This window comes from Salvelinus sp. IW2-2015, unplaced genomic scaffold (genome assembly GCF_002910315.2).
Source record: "Salvelinus sp. IW2-2015 unplaced genomic scaffold, ASM291031v2 Un_scaffold3902, whole genome shotgun sequence".
NCBI classification, from domain to species: domain Eukaryota; kingdom Metazoa; phylum Chordata; class Actinopteri; order Salmoniformes; family Salmonidae; genus Salvelinus; species Salvelinus sp. IW2-2015.
In genome coordinates, this window is record NW_019945176.1 from 53,096 (window position 1) to 61,977 (window position 8,882).

General features: G+C 40.8%; 2 long non-coding RNA genes across 2 annotated transcripts; both read left to right on the top strand.

The window, feature by feature from the left end:
* The first annotated feature begins 1,122 nt into the window (after nucleotides 1-1,122).
* Nucleotides 1,123-1,962, top strand: LOC139026112 (uncharacterized). The gene is made up of 3 exons (XR_011477834.1): nucleotides 1,123-1,231; nucleotides 1,449-1,546; nucleotides 1,706-1,962. It is a non-coding gene; the product is annotated as an uncharacterized lncRNA (long non-coding RNA).
* Nucleotides 1,963-2,072: 110 nt separating this feature from the next.
* On the top strand, nucleotides 2,073-3,163 carry LOC139026113 (uncharacterized). Its single transcript, XR_011477835.1, has 3 exons — nucleotides 2,073-2,138; nucleotides 2,475-2,537; nucleotides 2,706-3,163. It is a non-coding gene; the product is annotated as an uncharacterized lncRNA (long non-coding RNA).
* The last annotated feature ends 5,719 nt before the right edge of the window (nucleotides 3,164-8,882 follow it).

The window sequence follows — 8,882 nt, forward strand, 5'->3', positions numbered from 1 at the left end:
AGACAGGTGGAAAAAGGGCTACCTAAGTATGGTTCTCAATCAGAGACAACGATAGACAGCTGTCCCTAATTGAGAACCCTACCCGGACAAAACATAGAATTACAAATAATAGAACATAGAATACCCACCCCAACTCACACCCTGACCAAACCAAAATAGAGACATAAAAAGGGTCTCTAAGGTCAGGGCGTGACACCCCTAGTCTTCGCTTGAAGTTATTGAGAGATGATGAGGTTTTGACAATGTGAAGATAAGAATTCCAGAGTTTGGTACCTCTGTATCTGATAGAAGCTGCATTGTGACATATCAGACTTCACAGGCTGGACTTACCACTGGTTAGTAAATAAAGAACAGATTCCAGGTCAGACCAGTAAAACCACCACCATMTCTCTCTCTGACCAGGCTGGTCAGAACCAGTGCGACGGGACAAGGACAAGACCGCCCCAAAATTCATATATCATTTTATCTCTCCACATCAACGTCACTGGTGAGTTCATTATTTATCTTCAATCACTATCTGGACTTTCTGAATTCTGAGCCAAGGAGGGTTAATGTAAATTCCGTACTGTAAACACTGAATTCTAACTGAATGGAGTCAACATACCCCTATTAAAATAAACTTTAATCAAAACTTAACTTCAACAGATAAATAATTTTAAATAACCAAGCATGTATCCAGATTTTACATTCTAGTCTGTGTTTCCTTAGCTCTGCCTGAAACTACGCTGACCGTGAATCCAAACACTGCAGACACTGGAGAGACAGTAACTCTGACATGTTCAGTGGGGTCTGACAGTGGCTGGAAGTATACATGGTACAAAGACAACACTAAGAAAGTACTGACCTTGTCTGGCAGACACACTACAACAGGAGCCACCTTCACCATCAGTAGAGCTGCTGAGTCTGACCAGGGTCTCTACTGGTGTCAGAGAGAGATCCAGTCCAGACCCACATAATCAATTATCAGTGATCTTGTCACTATCACTGTGAATGATGTTGTGTGTGTTTACGTGTCTGTTGTGAAATGTGTAGTAATGTTTTGCTTTGTCCACTACTTTATTTATTTTCTACAACTACCTCAGAACCTGATAGTGATTTGCTGTTCTCTCTCCAGGTGTAACTCCTGGACCCTCTACATCAGTCCTAGTAGGAGTGGTTGTGGTTCTGGTTGTTGCTGGTGTTCTACTGGCCATTCTCCTGGTACTGCTGTGTCGATATAAAAATGCCAAAGGTGAGACTTTTATAATTTCTCATGTAACTTTTTGGTTCATGTTTATTAGAAAAATGTCTAATAACAAAAGTTTAAAACAGTATTATAATATGCATTGTTCATTACAGGTTCATGTTGAAACAGAATATTCTCACGAGTACACATGTCTTTCAACTATGTTCCTTTTCACACAGTAAAATCTAATCTGTGTGTTTCATGAGTATCTCTCTCCCTGTAGGCCCCCCCAGCCCCAGAGGACCAACCTGGACCCCCAACAGGACCAAGGATCTACCCAGGGCCGGGCTCCTGATGCTGGGTATACACGTCTGCAGCATGGTCAGTCTCTTAGTCCAGACCGCTCTACCCTCTCTGTAACCTCACACTCTGACTTTTCACCATCCACTTTGTATACAACATGTTACCGTACTCTATGTCCCTAGGCAAGCTGAGGGAAAACCATCCAATTAATCTATCTCTCTCTTCTTTGACCAACAGGTGGCGCTAACATCTATGATACAATCACTCCTTCTGACAGTAATGACAGCGGTACTGTACACTATGTTAAGTTAAGCATGAATACAGTATATAGTTGTTGTTGCTCTTGTTCTTCATATGTTTAATATTACTAGCATACTAACACTAAGTAGAGATATTAGTGTATTACCTGTATATTTCAGATGCTGGTGCTGCTACTGTTGGATCAAGGGATGTGACGTACACACAGATAAAACTCAAAAGGTTGGACAAGAAAAAGAAAAGTAATACTCAACTTGTCACATAAATTAATACAAAATGTAGCAGTGTTTTTTACTCGTCACATTTGATAGAAACGTACAAATTCTCTCCTCCTCCTCCCCCTCCTCTGAAATGCCAGCTGATCCAAAAGAAAATCCAGTCTATTCTGAGGTCAAGACGGGGAAGACCACAGGTAAGACCCATTCTACAGGTTGGCAGTCAGTGAAATCTAAATGTGCGATTTTGGAGTTTCAATGAAGATGCAGAATATGCAATAAGCTACTTCCTTCATTTGTTGACTGGAAATGTACATTTTCAGCAGCAACTGGACTTGTTGATGTGACCTATGCTGAAGTTGACCTTAAACAGAAGGCCAAAGCCAAGAGGAAGAAATGTAAGACTGGATATCCCTCCTTCAATATTCCCCCTATCATAACCTCACACTTATTTGACCCCATATTGACTAGCTGTATAATAATCTGTATATATCTGTTATATTTGTCTGGTGTTTTATCCTCACCCCTTACAGAAACATCAACTCCACCTGAGGCAGATTCAGTCTATTCTCAATTGAAGCCAGGCACATCCCCAGGTAAGACTAATAGCCATATGCTACTGATATTTAATATGATACTAATATGGAACTAATGCTCTGATATCAAAGTATACTGTGTCTATTTAAAATATGTATCATTGTTTTATTCTAAAGAKTWTGTTTGACTGCATGTCCTAAACAACTCTGTGTGGTGACATGTTGCAGGTCCTTGAGGGGGAAGGGATGGAGGGATAGARGGATGGAGGGATAAAAGGATGGCTGAATAGAAATATGGAGGGTTGGAGGGATGGTGGTATGGAAGGATGTAATGATGGAGGGATGGAGGTAATGGTGGTATGGAAAGATGGTGGTATAGAAGGATGGAATGATGGAAGGATGGAGGGATGGAGGGATGGAATGATGGAGGGATGGAGGTAATGGTGGTATGGAAGGATGGTGGTATGGAAGGATGGAATGATGGAAGGATGGAGGGATGGAGGGATGGAAGGATGGAAAGAATGGAGGGATGGAGGTAATGGTGTGATGGACGGATGGAACAATGTGGAGAAGGAGGGATGGAGGGACACACCATCAGAGGAGGGAGCAGAAGCAACCCAGCAACATGGATTATAGAAGGTCAACGTACACAAGCAAACACACACACACACACACACACACACACAAACACACAATAACATATTATACATTAAGGATTTTTTTCAAATGTTTATTTACCAATGTTTATACTTAAGCATGGTTTAATTGTGTTTCACTGTAACAGATGTTTTTATTATAAGGTGTAATGATGATGGATCTTATCTGCAGCTACAGTAATTGTATCTGCTTTGTATTGTGTATTGAATTGTGATGTTGATTTATATCTGTCATTCAGATGATAGAATAACATATTTGTATWTGAATTTCCCAACAAGTATTATTCACGTATTCTTGTGAATGGCCTGTACTTTTACAATATGTTTGCATTGTGCTTTTTTAATAAACCATTTTTTTATCCACCAGATGACATGAGTGCTTTCTTACAGTAAATGAATAATGTCATCATCATCAACTTTTCCATAAAACCTAATTTGGTTAAACCTCCTTTCAGCCTAGTATAGATCTCAGACTCCACAATATGTGAGTTAAAGGGGCAATCTGCTATTTCTACATCAATTTTTGGACTTCATTATATCTACCCATTGAATCTTGAAGAATATAACATAAAACATAAAAAAGCCGTACCCCATCAGCTGAAGACCCGTTGAGATTTTCAGAATGACTTTTGGGGGAAGAGTGTGCCTGAAAAGAACAGTTCTTCTCAGTTTATTGATGTCATATACTCTGCAGGAGTTCTGAGGAGCTGGTTAGTACTGGTACTGTGTATCACTTCCTTTTTAATATTGAATTGTGGACATGCACATCTATGATGGCAATGGGATCTTCCAAGTAAGCAAAGGTAAGACTCATTAGCCAGGTGTCAGGACCCGGTGTGAGAAACAGTCACTAATAGTCGGCAGAACCCAGAAGATGAGGCAGACACAGCAGTACTAGAGACGGTGGTTTAATCAAGGTAAAAGATCTTCAGGCAAAAAATATAAATCCACAACGTCAAAAGTAAAGCCAAGAGAAAAAAGGGATATCCTCCAAAATACAATGAAAATCCACAAAATGGTAAGAACAGCAGGGAAAAACAAACCTCAAAAGACTAATCAAAAATAAACAAGAACAAAACCAGAGTACCTCTGGAAAATCCAACAAGAGAAATATATGTTCACAGCATGGCTGGGGCTGGGTGCTAACATACAAACACAGAGCAAAGAACTGAGGGACACTAATGGTTTAAATACCTACAAGGAAATGAGGCACAGGTGAAAACAATAACTAGAAGGGAAAAAAACAAAAGGTTCAAAAATGCGCAATGGGGACATCTAGTGACCAAAACCTGAATAGTCCTGGCCAAAACCTGACACCAGGGTGTGGTATCTAAAGGGAAACAATATAAATTATATTCATTTCTGTGTTGAATTCCACATAGTAACCTACGTATGGATGACTACCAGTTCTCCCATATTGCCTCCTCATCCTACAGACAGGTCAAAACGATTAATGACATTAGTGGTGTATGACTCTGACTGCTATTTTCAGTGTCCCTGCATGGTCTGGAAGGTCACTGTTCCAGTTAGGGTGTTTCCGTGTCTATGTGTTAATGTCTATGTTGTCAGACAGACACCCAGCAGCCCAGTCATTGTCACTGCTCCTGAGAAACAGAAACAGGTTGACACAGAGACCACAAATCACAGGAAGTGACATCACCACAAGATGTTACCTGAAACGTAGAAGAGGGGCCTTTGTCAGTAACCTGGGACTCACTACCTAACGAGAAAGTAGGCAGGTGTTTCATGTCCCTCAGCCACACTGACCTATGAGCATGCAGAAGAAGTCATGCAAACACTTCTGCAGGTATATGAAGCCTAGATGAAAATGAACACACTGCCCAAAATAAACTGCCTGTTACTCAGGCCCAGCCAGGATATGCATATAATTGGTAGCATTGTATAGAAAACACTCTGAAGTTTCTAAAACTGTTAAAATATTGTCTTAGACTTTAACATCATTGATATGGCAGGCAAAAATCCTAAGAAAATCCGACCAGATTATTATTTTTTTTCACCTCCCAGGCTCTTATTATGGAAACCTATTGTTTCTATATATCTCCGTCACCCAAATTGCAATTCCTATGGCTTCCACTAGATGTCAACAGTCTTTATTCAAGGTTTCAGGCTTCTTTTTTGAAAAACGAACAAGTATTTGGAGTTTTTGTAATGGGACCATATTATTTTTGCCGTCATTGTAAGCCTGCCACACACACACAAAACAATACATTTATTAAACATAAGAATGAGTGAGTTTTTGTGGCTCATGGGAAGTGACATAGACCTCTTATAGGATAATGGCATAAATAATAATATAATAATAATTAATCATTTTGCTCTTTATTTAACCATCTTACATTTAAAACCTTATTTGTTCATCGAAAATTGTGAATAACTCACCACAGGTTAATGAAAGTGTGCGCTTGAAAGGATGTAAATAATCCTATATTTAGTTTTCATGCTAGTAAGGGCCGAGAATCCACTCTCACRTAGGTACGTGGTTGCAAAGGGCATCAATGTCTTAACAGCGCGATTTGCCAAGGCAGGATACTCTGAGTGCAGCTCAATCCTGAAATCTGGCAATGGCTTCTGATTAAATTCAATTTTCACTGAACCGCTTGTTGCAATTTCGACGAGGCTTTCTTTTTTAGATATCGGTAAGTGGACTGTAGGCAGGGCATGAAAGGGATAACGAATCCAGTTGTTTGTGTCATCCATTTCGGGAAAGTACCTGTGTAATTGCGCACCCAACTCACTCAGGTGCTTCGCAATATCAGATTTGACATTGTCCGTAAGCTTGAGTTTATTTGCACACAACATAATCATACAATGATGGAAAGACCTGTGTGTTGTCCTTGTTAATGCAGACAGAGAAGAGCTACAATTTCTTAATCATAGCCTCAATTTTGTCCAACACATTGAATATAGTTGCGGAGATTCCCTGTAATCCTAGATTCAGATCTTTCAGGCGAGAAAAAACATCACCCAAAAAGGCCAGTCGTGTGAGAAACTCGTCATCATGCAAGCTGTCAGACAAGTGAAAAGTATGGTCAGTTAAGAAAACTTTAGGCTTGTCTTTCAATTAAAAATAACTTGTCAATACTTTGCAACTTGATAACCGGTGCACATCTCTATGTTGTGAGAGCTTTACATGGTCGCTGCCCATATCATTGCATAGTGCAGAAATACACAACAGTTCAGGTGCCTTGCTTTAACAAAGTTATCAATTTTCATTGTAGTCTCCAAAACTTCTTTCAAGCTGTCAGGCATTCCCTTTGTAGCAAGAGCCTCTCGGTGGATGCTGCAGTGTACCCAAGTGACGTCGGGGACAACTGCTTGCACGCGCATTACCACTCCCCTATGTCTTTTGCGCCATCAGTACAGATACCAACACATCTTGACCACCAACATTCGTTTGATGTCACAAAGCTGTCCAGTACTTTAAAAAGATCCCCTCCTGTTGTCCTGGTTTCCAGTGTTTTGCAGAAGAGGATCTCTTCCTTAATTGACACCCCATAAACGTAACGGACATATGCCAGGAGCTGTGCCAGATCTGACTCATCCAGCTGTAATGCATAGATTTCACTTTCTTATATGCGAAGCAGTAATTGTTTCAAAACATCTCTTGCCATTTCACTGATGCATTGTGAAACAGTGTTGGTTGTTGAAGGCACTGTCTGTATAGTTTTTTGGGCCTTTTCCTCCAGCATTGTCCCAGCCATATCCTGGCAGGAAGAATTAAGTCCTCCACAATAGTATGGGGCTTGTCTGTCCTCGCCACTCGGTAGCTCAACATATAAGACGCTTCTAGCCCCTTCTTATTAATGTTATCTGTTGCTTTTATTCATGTCTTATTACTCGAAAGTCGTCTTAATTCTCGGTCAAAAAACTCCTGTGGCTTATTTTTCAAATTGGCATGTGTTGTTTCTAAATGTCTGTGCAAGAGTGAAGGTTTCATCGAGTTGTGAGATAGTACTTTTGAACATATAACACACTCTGACTGAGGAAATGCACTGCTCCCAATATAAGTGAACCCCAAATCAATGTAATTCTCATCATATTTGCGCCTCTTTGATGGTCCAACATCCCTATCTGTTGTTCGGTTCTTTCCCRGGTAAGGGGGCAGTAGCTCTTCGGCTGCATCAGATTCACAACTGTCAGTGTCCATGCTAGCTGGTCTATCAACAAATGTAGAATTACTGATGCTAGCATTGGATGTGCTCGTGGAAGCAGAACAACTTGTGTCWTTGACAGGTGCCGGTTTAGTACTGCTGGTAGTATTAGTACTACCAGTAGAGCTGGTATGTGTCTCTATGGTCGCCATGGATCATGTGTCTCTTCGTGCCATTGGTCAGAGAGAGATCTATTCTGAGGTCAAGACGGGGAAGACCTAAGACCTTCTACAGTTGGCAGTCAGTGAAATCAAATGTGCGATTTTGGAGTTTCAATGAAGATGCAGAATATGCAATAAGCTACTTCCTCATTTGTTGACTGGAAATGTCAATTTTCAGCAGTAACTAGACTTGTTGATGTGACCTATGCTGAGGTTGACCTTAAACAGAAGGCCAAAGCCAAGAGGAAGAAGAAAGACTGGATATCCCTCCTTCAGTATTCCCTATCATAACCTCACACTTCTTTGACCCCATATTGACTAGCTGTATAAAAATCTGTATATAACTGTTATATTTTTCTGGTGTTTTATCCTCACCCTTACAGAAACATCAACTCCACCTGAGAGCAGATTCAGTCTATTCTCAATGAAGCCAGGTACAGCCCAGGTAAGACTAATAGCCATATGCTACTGATATTTAATATGATACTAATATGGAACTAATGCTTGATATCAAAGTATACTGTTCTATTTAAAATATGTATCATTGTTTTATTCTAAAGAGTATGTTTGACTGCATGTCCTAAACAACTCTGTGTGGTCATGTTGCAGGTCCTTGAGGGGGAAGGGATGGAGGATAGAGGGATGGAGGGATAAAAGGATGGCTGAATAGAAATATGGAGGGTTGGAGGATGGTGGTATGGAAGGATGTAATGATGGAGGGATGGAGTAATGGTGGTATGGAAAGATGGTGGTATAGAAGGATGGAATGATGGAAGGATGGAGGGATGGAGGGATGGAATGATGGAGGGATGGAGGTAATGGTGGTATGGAAGGATGGTGGTATGGAAGGATGGAATGATGGAAGGATGGAGGGATGGAGGGATGGAAGGATGGAAAGAATGGAGGGATGGAGGTAATGGTGTGATGGACAGATGGAACAATGTGGAAGAAGGAGGGATGGAGGGACACACCATCAGAGGAGGGAGCAGAAGGAACCCAGCAACATGGATTATAGAAGGTCAACGTACACAAGCAAACACACACACACACACACACACACACACACACACACACACACACACACCACGCACACACGCACACACACACACAACACACACCACACACACACACACACACACACACACACACACCACACACACACACACACGCGCGCACACACGCACACACACACACACACACACACACACACACACACACACACACACACACACACACACACACACACACACACACACACACACACACACACACACACACACACACACACACACACACCACCACTCAAACACACAATAACATATTATACATTAAGGATTCTTTTCAAATGTTTATTTACCAACAGATATATTATACTTAAGCATGGTTTAATTGTGTTTCACTGTAACAGATGTTTGT